The sequence below is a fragment of the Thalassophryne amazonica genome, chromosome 2 (assembly GCF_902500255.1).
Source record: "Thalassophryne amazonica chromosome 2, fThaAma1.1, whole genome shotgun sequence".
Classification (NCBI taxonomy): Eukaryota; Metazoa; Chordata; class Actinopteri; order Batrachoidiformes; family Batrachoididae; genus Thalassophryne; species Thalassophryne amazonica.
The window spans coordinates 21554617-21569662 of NC_047104.1; the positions used below are offsets into that span (position 1 = coordinate 21554617).

The 15046-nt window shown below is 47.8% G+C and overlaps 1 protein-coding gene across 1 annotated transcript in view; it reads left to right on the plus strand.

The window, feature by feature from the left end:
• Positions 1–15046, plus strand: part of minar1 (membrane integral NOTCH2 associated receptor 1) — a 78830-nt gene that overhangs the window by 59590 nt on the left and 4194 nt on the right.

Genomic DNA, 15046 nt, shown 5'->3' on the forward strand with positions numbered 1-15046 from the left:
ACCTAATATTACTGGACTAAAAGAGAACACAGAGCACAGGCCGGTACGTAGGGTGAAATTAGGTCAACTAAGTAAGGAGGCACTAATTCATGAATAATTTTATAAGTTAATAGCAGAACCTTAAAATCAGACCTCAGAGAGACAGGAAGCCAATGAAGGGAGGCCAAAATTGGTGTAATTGGCGTCAAACTTTCTGTTTCTAGTCAAAATTCTGGCAGCAGCACTTATAACCAATTAAAGACCATTAATGCTGGACAAACCAGAGAATAGAACACAGCAGTTGTCCAGACTAGAATCAAATCAAATCAATTTTATTTATATAGCGCCAAATCACAACAAACAGTTGCCCCAAGGCGCTTTATATTGTAAGGCAAAGCCATACAATAATTACGGAAAAACCCCAACGTTCAAAACGACCCCCTGTGAGCAAGCACTTGGCAACAGTGAGAAGGAAAAACTCCCTTTTAACAGGAGGAATCCTCCAGCAAAACCAGGCTCAGGGAGGGGCAGTCTTCTGCTGGGACTGGTTGGGGCTGAGGGAGAGAACCAGGAAAAAGACATGCTGTGGATCAATCACTAATGATTAAATGCAGAGTGGTGCATACAGAGCAAAAAGAGAAAGAAACACTCAGTGCATCATGGGAACCCCCCAGCAGTCTAAGTCTATAGCAGCATAACTAAGGGATGGTTCAGGGTCACCTGATCCAGCCCTAACTATAAGCTTTAGCAAAAAGGACAGTTTTAAGCCTAATCTTAAAAGTAGAGAGGGTGTCTGTCTCCCTCATCCGAATTGGGAGCTGGTTCCACAGGAGAGGAGCCTGAAAGCTGAAGGCTCTGCCTCCCATTCTACTCTTACAAACCCTAGGAACTACAGGTAAGCCTGCAGTCTGAGAGCGAAGCGCTCTATTGGGGTGATATGGTACTATGAGGTCCCTAAGATAAGATGGGACCTGATTATTCAAAACCTTATAAGTAAGAAGAAGAATTTTAAATTCTATTCTAGAATTAACAGGAAGCCAATGAAGAGAGGCCAATATGGGTGAGATATGCTCTCTCCTTCTAGTCCCCGTTAGTACTCTAGCTACAGCATTTTGAATTAACTGAAGGCTTTTCAGGGAACTTTAGGACAACCTGATAATAATGAATTACAATAGTCCATCCTAGCGGAAATAAATGCATGAATTAGTTTTTCAGCATCACTCTGAGACAAGACCTTTCTAATTTTAGAGATATTGCGCAAATGCAAAAAAGCAGTCCTACATATTTGTTTAATATGCGCATTGAATGACATATCCTGATCAAAAATGACTCCAAGATTTCTCACAGTATTACTAGAGGTCAGGGTAATGCCATCCAGAGTAAGGATCTGGTTAGACACCATGTTTCTAAGATTTGTGGGGCCAAGTACAATAACTTCAGTTTTATCTGAGTTTAAAAGCAGGAAATTAGGGGTCATCCATGTCTTTATGTCTGTAAGACAATCCTGCAGTTTAGCTAATTGGTGTGTGTCCTCTGGCTTCATGGATAGATAAAGCTGGGTATCATCTGCGTAACAATGAAAATTTAAGCAATGCTGTCTAATAATACTGCCTAAGGGAAGCATGTATTAAGTGAATAAAATTGGTCCTAGCACAGAACCTTGTGGAACTCCATAATTAACCTTAGTCTGTGAAGAAGATTCCCCATTTACATGAACAAATTGTAATCTATTAGATAAATATGATTCAAACCACCGCAGCGCAGTGCCTTTAATACCTATGGCATGCTCTAATCTCTGTAATAAAATTTTATGGTCAACAGTATCAAAAGCAGCACTGAGGTCTAACAGAACAAGCACAGAGATGAGTCCACTGTCTGAGGCCATAAGAAGATCATTTGTAACCTTCACTAATGCTGTTTCTGTACTATGATGAATTCTAAACCCTGACTGAAACTCTTCAAATAGACCATTCCTCTGCAGATGATCAGTTAGCTGTTTTACAACTACCCTTTCAAGAATTTTTGAGGATCAGAGTATCTTTATCAGCCATAGACAGGATGGGACGAATGCTCACCATATTATGAAGGTGGAAGAAGGCAGTCCTTGTGATTTCTCTGATGTGTAAGTCAAAGGACAGCGTGAGATAAAAAAAAATCACCCCAAGAATCCTCACGTTGTCATAGTGATGTATGACGCACAAGTCTAAGTTAAGCATTAGCTGGTCAAAATGGTGTCTGTGTCTCGCTGGACCAAGGACCATCATTTCAGTCTTCTCTGAATTTAAAAGTAAGAAATTACTTGACATCAAGCTTCTCACTGACGCAAGACAATTCTCTAAAGTCTTAATGTCTGAGATTACCAGCAGTCCGGTCTGGGTGCCGGGCAGCCGCCCGTCCTGACAAAACTAACTAAAAAAGTGTTACAGAAGCATGAATTTAATCTAGTAAACTTAAACACTGTTCCTAACAGACAAACTTAGATATGACAACAACAAAACTGGAAAATACGTACTGATGAAATCAGACAAAAAGGCGTGCCATTAATCATCCTCCCAGGTCACATGGATCTCATTAGGAGCAGATAGTCATCCAGAAACACGCCGATAGTTTAATGTCACACATTACTCATTCAGAGCTTTCATTAAGCACAGAAGGCAAAGTCGGAATGAAACAAGTAATAGCTGCAAACTTTATCATGTTGTATCAAAGGTGTTAATGATCCCAGAAAGTGTTGAATTTATGTGTGTAGAAGGCTTCTGGTGCCTTTTAAGACCAAAAACAAAACTGAAGTCATCGTATTACAGTTAAAAGTAAGGTTCCTGGTTCAAACCCCACCCCTGCCACATTTCTCCATCTAATGTGGAGTTGCATCAGGAAGGGCATCCAGCGTAAAACCCCAAGTGAAAACAAGCGAGCCGCTGAAGGGACTTTTTGCAGTTATGAATTCAAATAATAAATGTTGTTGTTACAGAGAATTGTGCAGCTGCAATATTTTACTTTTTACACACACACACACACACACACACACACACACACACACACACACACACACACACACACACACACACACACACACACACACACACACAAACAAACTCTAATCATCTAATCAGTCAAACCTGGATTCACTTTCTCGGGGTGCATGAATTAAATGATTTTAAAGATGTTTCTAGACAGTTTGAATGTGAAACCTGATATGATACGTCTGGTTGAAATGCTGATACGTGTTATGATATTGATGCATTTATGTGCTGAATCCTGCTTATATATGCATATTTAATTTTTGTTTCCTTGCAGAGCAAACTATCAATCAAAACTGCCCGAGGTAATGTTCTTGAGCTAGTCAGCAGCTACAAGTATTTGGAATTAACTATTGGCACGGAGCTCTCTTTTAAAGTTCATTTTAACCCCCCTGGTGTTGTGTGGGCCGCTGAAAAGGAGGTACTGCTGGCCCACCACCACCAGAGGGCGCCCTGCTTGGAGTGCGGGCTCCAAGCACGAAAGGGCGCCAGACCTAGAAGAAGTGACAGCTGTCATTCATCCCCTGCACCAGCTGTCACTCGTTCATCATCATCACCACCATAAAAGCCGGACTGCAACTCCACCTCCTCGCCGAGAAATCGACTACCATTCCTGAGGTAATTTCTCTGCTGACTAACACTGTGTGTGTAATAACTTGAACTTCTATTGCAGCCGTTTTCCTGGAGTGTTGCCTTATCTGGAGGATTGGCGTTTGGTGTGACAGCGACGGCTTCGCCTCACACCCCATCTCAGATAAGTGGTTGACCAGGAGCTGCACGAGTGTGTGTGATTTGGAGGTGGAGGTGCTCCCTCCCATCAGTGTTGGACTGTGTATTACTGAGTGTGCGGACTCACACTCACACATCCTGTTTTGCTCTCTGCCAGCAGTACCAGGGGTCGACAGCCGGGGACAGAGGCCACCTGGGGATTCGGGACTTGGCGGCTCCGGTGTTCTTCAGGCCGTTGGTGGTGGAAGCCATGTGGAGTACGGCTTCTCTCTCGTCGGGGGGGGTCTCCTATCTTCGAGCCTGCCACACGTCACCTGGTGCTAATTGACTGTGCATATTTTCTGTATCTTTTCGTTGTGTAGTGTCACAACATTAAATTGTTACCTTTTGGTTTATTCATTGTCCGTTCATTTGCGCCCCCTGTTGTGGGTCCGTGCTACGACACCTTCACAACAGGATTTCTCGGCCATCGTCATGGACTCCGAGGGGCGTCAACCCGAGTTTGAACGGCCAATGGAAGAGCCAGGAGCGCAGGCGTGAGCGGGAGGCGTGTTGAGTGAGCTGCAGCAGATCTTAACCGCCTTCACGGCTCGGTTAGATTTAGTGACCGAGCAGAATGTCCTCCTTAATCGGAGGGTGGAGGCTCTCACTGCCAGGGTGGAAGCGCGCGATCAGGGCGCTGCTGCAGCCACTCCTCTGGCTGGTCCTGGGCCTGTATCAGACGTTCCACTGGTCGTTCAACGAACCCCCCCACTGTCCCCTGAAGCATACATAAGCCCTCCGGAACCGTACGGGGGCTGTGTCGAGACGTGCGCGGACTTCCTCATGCAGTGTTCGCTCGTCTTTTCACAGCGCCCTGTCATGTACGCATCAGACGCTAGCTGGGTGGCTTATGTTATTAATTTGCTTCGAGGAAAGGCACGCGCATGGGCTACGGCGCTTTGGGAGCAGAATTCACGGCTCCTAACGTCTTATACTGGGTTTGTACGGGAGTTCAAACAGGTGTTTGATCATCCCAACAGAGGCGAGACCGCTTCGAACGTGCTGCTGTCAATGAGACAGGGGTGCCGTAGCGCAGCCGAGTATGCAGTCGACTTCCGCATCGCGGCAGCGAGGTCCGGCTGGAATAACGTTGCGCTCCGCGCCGCCTTTGTAAATGGACTGTCCCCGGTTCTTAAGGAGCACCTACTGGCCAAGGAGGAACCGCGGGATTTTGACGGGCTTGTCGATTTAGTTATACGCTTAGACAACCGTTTAAACGAGCATCGTCGGGAGCAGGCCGGGGGGCGTGACCGGGCACGAGCCGTCCCTCCCCCTTCCGATTCCGACAAGGTGACGTCGTCCCCACGCTTCACTGCCAGAGAGCTCCGTGTGGCTACAGCTCCCCCTGCTGAGGAGGCTATGGACACGAGCAGGGCCAAATTAAATCAAATATCAGACAAAGGAGGCTGGCCCGCGGGGAGTGTTTTGTCTGCGGCTCTTGCGAGCACATGCAGAAGGACTGCCCTAAAACGGTCAAACTACAACGCCCGTCCTTAGAAACTGGGCTAAGGGTGGGCCATAACACGCACGCGGGAAAACCCCGCAAATCTGCAAGAATCCCAGTAACAATCCTTTGTGGGGATTTAACCCTTCACGCCCCAGCACTGGTAGACACGGGGTCTGAAGGGAATCTGCTGGACAGCAGATGGGTAAAGGAAGTAGGGCTCCCTCTGGTGGCTCTGCCGGCACCATTGCAGGTGCGAGCACTAGATGGCACCCTGCTTCCATTAATCACACATCAGACACAACCAGTGACTTTGGTTGTGTCTGGGAATCACAGGGAGGAGATAGTGTTCCATGTCCCACCATCTACCTCCCGAGTGATTTTGGGCTTTCCATGGATGGTGAAGCACAATCCCCGGATTGATTGGCCGTCTGGGGTTGTGACGCAGTGGAGCGAAACCTGCCACCGGGAGTGCTTAGGATCCTCGGTTCCTCCCGGCACTACGGCTAATGAGGAGGTCAAAGTCCCCCCCAATCTATCGGCGGTGCCAAAGGAGTACCATGATCTTGCTGACGTTTTCAGCAAAGATCTGGCGCTCACTCTTCCCCCGCACCGACCGTATGATTGTGCCATCGATTTGGTCCCGGGCGCTGAGTACCCGTCCAGTAGACTGTACAACCTCTCACGTACGGAACGCGAATCAATGGAGACCTACATCCGGGACTCCTTAGCTGCCGGGCTGATCCGAAACTCCACCTCCCCAGTGGGTGCTGGTTTCTTTTTTGTGGGCAAGACAGACGGCGGACTCCGTCCATGCATTGATTACAGAGGGCTGAACGAGATCACGGTTCGCAACCGATACCCGTTGCCCCTGTTGGATTCTGTGTTTACGCCCCTGCATGGAGCCCAAATTTTCACTAAATTGGATCTTAGAAACGCGTACCACCTGGTTCGGATCCGGGAGGGAGACGAATGGAAGACGGCGTTTAACACCCCGTTAGGTCACTTTGAGTACCTGGTCATGCCGTTCGGCCTCACCAACGCCCCCGCGACGTTCCAAGCTTTGGTAAATGACGTCTTGCGGGACTTCCTGCATCGGTTCGTCTTCGTATATCTGGACGATATACTCATCTTCTCCCCGGACTCTGAGACCCATGTCCAGCATGTACGTCAGGTCCTACAGCGGTTGTTGGAGAATCGGCTGTTTGTGAAGGGCGAGAAGTGCGAGTTCCACCGCACTTCTTTGTCCTTCCTGGGGTTCATAATCTCCTCCAACTCCGTCGCCCCTGATCCGGCCAAGGTTGCGGCGGTGAGAGATTGGCCCCAACCGATAAGCCGCAGGAAACTACAGCAGTTCCTCGGCTTTGCAAATTTCTATAGGAGGTTCATCAAGGGTTACAGTCAGGTAGTTAGCCCCCTGACTGCCCCTGACCTCCACCAAAGTCCCCTTCACCTGGGCGGCTCGGTGCGACGCCGCGTTCCAGGAGTTGAAACGCCGGTTCTCGACTGCACCAGTTCTGGTGCAGCCTGATCCTGATCGCCAGTACGTAGTTGAAGTGGATGCCTCTGACTCAGGGATAGGAGCCGTGCTGTCCCAGAGCGTGGAGGCTGATAAAGTTCTCCATCCTTGTGCCTTTTATTCCCGCAGGTTGACCCCCAGCTGAACGGAACCTATGACGTCGGCAGTCGGGAAACTCCTCGCGGTGAAGGAGGCTCTTGAAGAGTGGTTACACTGCTGGAGGGGGGCGTCATTGCCTTCCGGTTTCACAGACCCATCGGAACCTGGAGTACATCCAGACCGCCAAGCGGCGAACCCCAGGCAAGCCCGCTGGTCTCTGTTCTTCGGGCGCTTGACTTCCAGATCACGTACGCCCCGGGACCAAGAACAAAAAACCAGATGCATTGTCCCGGGTGCATGAAGAAGAAGCCAAAGCGGAGCTGTCGAACCCCCACCGAGACCATCCTCCCCGAGTCACTGTCGTGGCCACCCCTCACCTGGGACGGGAGGAGACGTCCGGGAGGCCCGACACGGAGCCCGGCCCGGGGACTTGCCCCAAGACAGACTATACGTCCCACAGAGGCAAGAGCTGCCGTCTTGGACTTCTGTCACGGGTCCAAGCTGTCCTGTCATCCCGGAGTGCACAGGACCGTGGCAGTAGTCCAGCAGCGCTTCTGGTGGGCGTCCCTGGAAACCGACGTCCGGGACTACGTCCAGGCCTGTACCATCTGCGCCAGGGGTAAGGCGGACCACGGAGGACGACGGGACTCCTCCATCCTCTGCCAGTGCCTCATCGCCCCTGGTCTCACATCGGCCTGGACTTCGTCACGGGCCTCCCGCCGTCCCAGGGCAACACCGTGATTCTCACGATAGTGGACCGGTTCTCCAAGGCGGCCCACTTCGTGGCCCTCCCGAAGCTCCCGACGGCCCAGGAGACGGCAGACCTCCTGGTCCACCACGTCATGCGGCTGCATGGGATACCGTCGGACGTCGTCTCGGATCGGGGCCCCCAGTTCTCTTCACAGGTGTGGAAGAGTTTCTGTAAGGAGCTGGGGGCCACCGTGAGTCTCTCGTCCGGGTACCACCCCCAGACCAACGGCCAGGCAGAGCGGGCTAACCAGGAGTTAGAGCAAGCCCTCCGATGTGTCACCTCCGCGCATCCGGCGGCCTGGAGTCACCATCTGGCCTGGATCGAGTATGCCCACAACAGCCAAGTTTTGTCTGCTGCCGGCCTCTCCCCTTTTGAGGCATGTTTGGGGTACCAGCCCCCATTGTTCCCGTTGGTGGAGGGAGAGGTCGGTGTGCCCTCGGTCCAGGCCCACCTCAGGAGGTGCCGCCGGGTGTGGCGGGCCGCCCGCTCTGCGTTGGTAAAGGCCCGGACGAGGGCTAAGGCCCATGCGGACCGCCGGCGTTCCCCGGCCCCCACATACCAGCCTGGGCAGGAGGTGTGGCTTTCGACCAAGGACATCCCTCTGTGTGTCGACTCCCCTAAATTGAAAGACAGATTCATCGGACCATTTAAGGTCCTCAAGATCATCAACCCGGCCGCAGTAAAGCTTCGACTCCCGGCTTCACTGCGGATTCACCCCGTCTTTCATGTTTCCCGTCTCAAGCCGCACCACACCTCGCCCCTCTGTACTCCGGGACCAACGCCGCCTCCTGCCCGGCTCATCGACGGGGAGCCTGCCTGGATGGTCCGCAGGCTCCTGGACGTCCGTCGTAAGGGCCGGGGTTTCCAATATCTGGTGGACTGGGAGGGGTATGGACCTGAGGAACGCTCCTGGGTGAAGAGGAGCTTCATCCTGGACCCGGCCCTCCTGGCCGAATTCTACGCACGGCATCCGGACAAGCCTGGGCGGACGCCAGGAGGCGCCCGTTGAGGGGGGGGTCCTGTTGTGTGGGCAGCTGAAGAGGAGGTACTGCTGGCCCACCACCACCAGAGGGCGCCCTGCTTGGAGTGCAGGCTCCAAGCACGAAAGGGCGCCAGACCTAGAAGAAGTGACAGCTGTCATTCATCCCCTGCACCAGCTGTCACTCATTCATCATCATCACCACCATAAAAGCCGGACTGCAACTCCACCTCCTCGCCGAGAAATCGACTACCATTCCTGAGGTAATTTCTCTGCTGACTAACACTGTGTGTGTAATAACTTGAACTTCTATTGCAGCCGTTTTCCTGGAGTGTTGCCTTATCTGGAGGATTGGCGTTTGGTGTGACAGCGACGGCTTCGCCTCACACCCCATCTCAGATAAGTGGTTGACCAGGAGCTGCACGAGTGTGTGTGATTTGGAGGTGGAGGTGCTCCCTCCCATCAGTGTTGGACTGTGTATTACTGAGTGTGCGGACTCACACTCACACATCCTGTTTTTGCTCTCTGCCAGCAGTACCAGGGTCGACAGCCGGGGACAGAGGCCACCTGGGGATTCGGGACTTGGCGGCTCCGGTGTTCTTCAGGCCGTTGGTGGTGGAAGCCGTGTGGAGTACGGCTTCTCTCTCGTCGGGGGGGTCTCCTATCTTCGAGCCTGCCACACGTCACCTGGTGCTAATTGACTGTGCATATTTTCTGTATCTTTTCGTTGTGTAGTGTCACAACATTAAATTGTACCTTTTGGTTTATTCATTGTCCGTTCATTTGCGCCCCCTGTTGTGGGTCCGTGCTACGACACTTCACAACACCTGGGCCTGTATCCACGAAGCAGCTAAGGCTAAAAATAGCTCCTAGTGACATTATTCTAAGAAAAATCGTAGAATTCCTCGAATTCTTAGAATTTTCCAATGGTAAGATGAAAGTTGTCTGCAAAGCACCTAAGCCTGAAGAGAGCTCCTAATGCACCAAACTGGTTAAGAGTAGTGAGGAGGACTTTAAGAAGCCTAAGAGTGTCTTAAGCAGAGGAGATGGCAGAAAAGACAGACGAACGCATAGATATTCTCAGTATGTAGGATGACAGTGAGTCAGTAACCCGCTACCGGCTTGATTTACGTAATTATATAATTTACTGGCTTAATGTATTTTATAAATTGTTGAGGTTGTTGTTATCATATACACACTGTTAATATTATTATTATTGTTATCAGTATTATTAATATCGTTATTTTCTTTTATTATTACATATATTTTGTCATTTGATTTTTACAATGGCCACAATGGAAACAAGTGTTCACTTTCTTGTCATGCATGTATTTTAACGTATTTACAATTATATTATATACTCACAAGGAACGTACTAAATAAACTCACGCACACACGCATGCACACTTTTAATAATCGGCATGTGAATGATGTACGTTCAAAATTTTCAGGCTGTGTAACAATTCATTTAATTTTGCTGGGTTTCATCATCATAACAAAGTTATCCTCAAGATTACACGTCTTAATGCAGTTCAGGTTATATGATCAGTTCATTTCCATTCGTGACTAGGAAGGCAGAGCGCATTTGCTTTTTTATTTCTCCTCCTCTTTTCCATGACAACCAGTAACAGCTCTTAGAGGACTGCATCATACCTAGCAACAGGGTCAACCCCGCCTCCTCACAGAGAGAGGAGTTTCAGTCCCCTTCTTGCTCAGACTTGCTCTCAGACACCTGCTGGCTAAGACTCCTGCCAGGAAATTTTAGGCTAAGTTAGGAGCTCTTTGAGGGGACTTTGAGTTGCTTCATGGATACGGGCCCTGATCGCCAAATTAAGGGTAAGCTAGGCTTCGTTTACAGAAACAAGTCATGCTTTTCCTTAAGTGCTCTGAAGCTCCTGATAACTGCTACCCTCCTGCCCCTATTGGACTGTGCCAATGTCGTGTATAGTTGTGCTTCATCCAGTTGTCTGTACCCTGTTCCAGTTGTCCACCCTGCTGTATCATTGTGCCCTGAGATTCATCATTGGTTGTAGCCACTTCACCCACCACTGTGAGTTGTTGTATGCCAAATTGGGCATGCCCTCTTTGTTTGCCAGGTGTTATACACATTGGGTGATTCTGGTTTAGAAAACTCTTATTGGTCTGGTTCCAACCTACTTATCCAGCTTACTTCAGAGATCTGAAATCCGTTAATGCTCTGCGCTCTAATGACGTTATGTTTTTGTGTACCTCGTGTGCGCACTGAAGCAGGAAAGAATGCCTTCAGTTTTTCAGCTCCCTCTAATTGGAACGTTCTCCAATCCAAACTGAAACTGTCCAGACTGACCTCCTTGAACACCTTCCGATCTATTTTACGAGATGGTGAATGGGATTCAATTGTGCAATGCCTTTGTTTCCAAATCTACATATGCTTGAGACTTTATATCATGTGCAATGTTATGACAAAGACGACTGTATTTTATTTAATCACCAACGCTCTCATGTTGATTTTAACCTGTCCTTTATGACGTGTGCTGCTGCCTTTCTTGGGCAGGTCATCCTTGTAAAAGAGGTTTCAATCTCTATGGAATTTCTACCTGGTTAAATAAAGGTTGTTATTATTATTATTATTAACCCAGTTATGCCTGAGCTTTAGACACTGATTTAAAAAAAGATTTTGCTTCACATCCCACTTTATTTATGCAGAAAAGTTAAATTAAGCAAAGATATTTTATATGGGTCATCAATTAAGCTTTAACACTGATTCATTTTAGTTGTTAAAATTATTATTAGTATTATTATTATTATCATCATTATTATTATTATTATTATTAGTAGTAGTAGTAGTAGTATATAGAGAAGTTGGAGCATCAGATCAATAGACGGATTGGGGTGGCATCTGATGTTTTATGGACGCTTTTAAACTCAGACAAAACTGAAGTTAATGTATTTGGCCCCACAAATCTTAGAAACATGGTGTCTAACCAGATCCTTATTCTGGATGGCATTATCCTGACCTCTAGTAATACTGTGAGAAATCTTGGAGTCATTTTTGATCAGGATATGTCATTCAATGCGCATATTAAACAAATATGTAGGACTGCTTTTTTGCATTTGCGCAATTTCTCTAAAATTAGAAAGGTTCTTGTCTCACGAGTGATGCTGAAAAACTAATTCATGCATTTATTCCTCTAGGCTGGACTATTGTAATTCATTATATCAGGTTGTCCTAAAAGTTCCCTGAAAAGCCTTCAGTTAATTCAAATGCTGCAGCTAGAGTACTGCCGGGGACTAGAAGGAGAGAGCATATCTCACCCATATGGCCTCTCTCATTGGCTTCCTGTTAATTCTAGAATAGAAATTTTAAAATTCTTCTTCTTACTTATAAGGTTTTGAATAATCAGGTCCCATCTTATCTTAGGGACCTCATCTAGTACCATATCGCCCCAATAGAGCGCTTCGCTCTCAGACTGCAGCTTACTTGAGTTCCTAGGGTTGTAAGAGTAGAATGGGGAGGCAGAGCCTTCAGCTTTCAGGCTCCTCTCCTGTGGAACCAGCTCCCAATTCGGATCAGGGAGACAGACACCCTCTCTACTTTTAAGATTAGGCTTAAAACTTTCCTTTTTTGTTAAAGCTTATAGTTAGGGCTGGATCAGGTGACCCTGAACCATCCCTTAGTTATGCTGCTATAGACTTAAACTGCTGGGGGGTTCCCATGATGCACCCAGTGTTTCTTTTTATTCACCTCTTTTGCTCTGTATGCACCACTCTGCTTTTAATCATTGGTGATTGATCTCTGCTCTCTTCAACCGCATGTCTTTTTCCTGATTCTCTCCCCTCACCCCAAACCATCCCAGCAGAAGAATGCCCCTCCCTGAGCCTGGTTCTGCTGGAGGTTTCTTCCTGTTAAAAGGGAGTTTTTCCTTCCCACTGTCGCCAAATGCTTGCTCACAGGGGGTCGTTTTGACCGTTGGGGTTTTTCTGTAATTATTGTATGGCCTTTTGCCTTACAATATAAAGCGCCTTGGGGCAACTGTTTGTTGTGATTTGGCGCTATATAAATAAAAATTGATTTGATTTGATTTGTACCAGACCATCGTGGGTTGAAGAAGGAGCTGAGCCAGAAGGTCGATTATGCTACTATCCTCACCTGTGGTCATGAAGTTTGGGTAATGACCAAGCGCCGTAAATGAGATTCCTCTGTCTGGTATCTGGGCTGACACTCCTGGGCCCGTATTCACAAACATTTTCAGAGTCCCCTCAGAGAGCTTCCAACTTAGCCTAAAGATTCCGAGCAAGGACTCTTAGCGTAAGAGTGATACAGTGTCGGCAACTGAACGGTCTCCCCTAAAAATCGGTCTTCCTTGCCTTCACTGCGTATGCGTCATCAGCCACGGTTCACCAATTATCATCTCGTTTCTGCTTCAAACTGCAGTGCAGTCATCATCTATCTTGACAGATATCTGAAGCTTTTGTACGACAATCATTTCCACATAAATTCAGCATTATTTCATCATAAAAGATGGAGAAAGTGATCAGAGCGCCACAGCTACACGAGCTGCTGCTGATGCGTTCACTGTGCGTCGGTCATTTCAAAACGTCAGTAGCGAGTCACCGATTATTGCCTTGTTTCTGCTTAAAACTGCTTTTAGAATGATTTTAAGAGGTTTTACTTTGTCATCTGATGGTTGATAGTAGCTGATCAGCTGCTTCTTGAGGTACCAAGGTCCAAGCGAGCACTCAGAGGGTTGATCATTTTCTGTTGCAGCTCCAAAAATTTGGATTGATCTACCTTTGCACATTGGACAGGCCTCTTCACTGTCTGTTTTTAAATCCAATCTTAAAACCCACTTTTATTCACTGGCTTTTAACACAATATGAGACTTGCACTGTTTATTGCTGTTTTATTGTTGGGTTGCTTTGTTGTTTTTATGACCTAATGTACAGCACTTGTTTGTAAGTGCTCTATAAATAAAGTTGAGTTGAGTTATTCCTTTGATCATTTTGGGTGTAGACAGTCAGACTCGGACAAGCTGCTGTGGTCCCAAATGACGCATGCTCAGGTGAAGGCAGGGTGGACCAATCTTAAGGGGGACATTCGGTTTGCGACACCAGGACGTGTCTGAGAGCAACTCTGAGCAAGGAGTGGACAGAAACTTTTATCTTTGTGAGGAGGCGGGGTTGACCCATGTTGCTAGGTATGCCACAGTCTCTAAGAGCTGTGATTGGTTGGCACAAAAAGGGAAAGAGAAAAAAACAAATGTGCTCCACACGCCTAGTTATGAATGGACAGTAAAATCAAACCCATTATATGACCTGAACTGTAATAAGAAACGTGTAACTTGTGAAATGCCATCCAGAATAAGGATCTGGTTAGACACCATGTTTCTAAGGGCCAGTGAAGGCTGGACTATTGTAATAGGCTGGACTATTGTATCATTATTATCAGGTTCAAATCAAATCAAATCAATTTATTTATATAGCGCCAAATCACAACAAACAGTTTCCCCAAGGCACTTTATATTGTAAGGCAAAGCCATACAATATTACGGAAAACCCAATGGTCAAACGACCCCCTGTGAGCAAGCACTTGGCAACAGTGGGAAGGAAAACTCCCTTTTAACAGGAAGAAACCTCCAGCAGAACCAGGCTCAGGGAGGGGCAGTCTTCTGCTGGGACTGGTTGGGGCTGAGGGAGAGAACCAGGAAAAAGACATGCTGTGGAGGGGAGCAGAGATCAGTCACTAATGATTAAATGCAGAGTGGTGCATACAGAGCAAAAGAGAGAAGGAAACACTCAGTGCATCATGGGAACCCTACCGTGGAGGAGTTCTGCCATGTGCGTTTGTATTCCATGATGGTTTGTATCCCCTGCCATAGACTCAGAGTGTCTCTGCTGTCACTGTAGCCAAGTGCTTGCTCACAGGGGGTCGTTTTGACCGTTGGGGTTTTACATAATTATTGTATGGCCTTGCCTTACAATATAAAGCGCCTTGGGGCAACTGTTTGTTGTTATTTGGCGCTATATAAAAAATTGATTGATTGATTGATTGATTGACTGAAGTGAAGAGCAGTCCTCCTGGAGTACTGCCTCTTGGCCTCTCTGATGCCACATGATAGATTGCGCTCCCAACAATGCTAAAACAGTGGTGCAAGTCAGGCTACTGAAACTTGATTTTCTCTGCGTTCCTTCACTTCATTCTTTCTGCTCCACTTACCGGCAGACACGGCAGGATCAGGGGGCAGTGTGTATCAAAGTCACAAGAGCTGGCATTACAGTCTGTCTATTACTGATTGTCGGCTTCCTGTCTATGTTGGGAAACATGTCTTGGATAAAGGAATAAATCAGTGGAGCAGTAATGAGGTGGTTAATGCTCCATGTTCAATTCAATCTATTCTATTTATGTAGAGCCAAATCACAGCAGTGCTGCCTCACAGCAGATGACAGCCACATCTCCTGTCCGGGCTGGTAGCTGGGGGCTGGTGTCCGATGCCAGCCTGCATGG